Genomic DNA, 878 nt, shown 5'->3' on the forward strand with positions numbered 1-878 from the left:
CTCTCCATTTTTATTTACAAATAACTATTACTTGACCAAAGGCCCTCATTGTCGTTACGATGTAATTTGTAATTTCATATAATGTATTTTTTGTGAAGTTTCCATCGAGATATATTAAGTTTTGGTGTTTGTACGGATTTGTTTTTTATTTCTGTTAAGGCTTTTAACCTGTTATTTTGCGATTTATGGCATTGCGTCATAACGTGTGATTTTGAGAATGATCCTATTTATCACAGTGGACATTTCGGAGGTACTCTAACCATGTGCCGACTCACTGCAGCCTCTACTGTCAACCATGCATTGTGCATGTATTTGAAGCAGAGGCTTTGGATTTTTAGGGAGCCTAGTTTCATCCAGTGCCCCATGCTTTATCCCAGTTAACGTGTATATTTTCTTTTTCTACTGTACTTGTAATATTCTTTGTTACATCCTCTCTTATCCAATTATATGTTAAGTTTTCGTCCCTATCCCATAGCTCTTTTTGGTCTCTGTATTTTAAAAGTAACTCTTTGATATTCCTCAATTTCCTCGGAATTTCCAATTGTTTAATCAATTTATTGTTTTTATATATATCATCCCTGTTTCTTAGTGAGAAACCATAATGGACTCTTTGGTTCTGCTCTTAGTCTCTTAAACCTATTTAACATATTGGAGGGGGCCCCGAGTGGCCGAGTGGTCTAAAGCGCTCTCCGTTACGGATCACTGCCATCTCACCTCTGTCTGCGCAGGTTCGAGTCTCAGATTCAGCCAATGTGGGTACGTGAGAAAGCTTGCCAGTAGCTTCTCGTGGGTCGGTGGTTCTTTCTGAGGTTTTCCCGGGTTCTTCCTTCACCATTAATACTGGCCGCCATGTATAGCCTATCGTGTGCTGAAAAGTG

The sequence above is a fragment of the Sinohyriopsis cumingii genome, chromosome 8, assembly GCF_028554795.1.
Source record: "Sinohyriopsis cumingii isolate HCF-2022 chromosome 8, ASM2855479v2, whole genome shotgun sequence".
NCBI classification, from domain to species: domain Eukaryota; kingdom Metazoa; phylum Mollusca; class Bivalvia; order Unionida; family Unionidae; genus Sinohyriopsis; species Sinohyriopsis cumingii.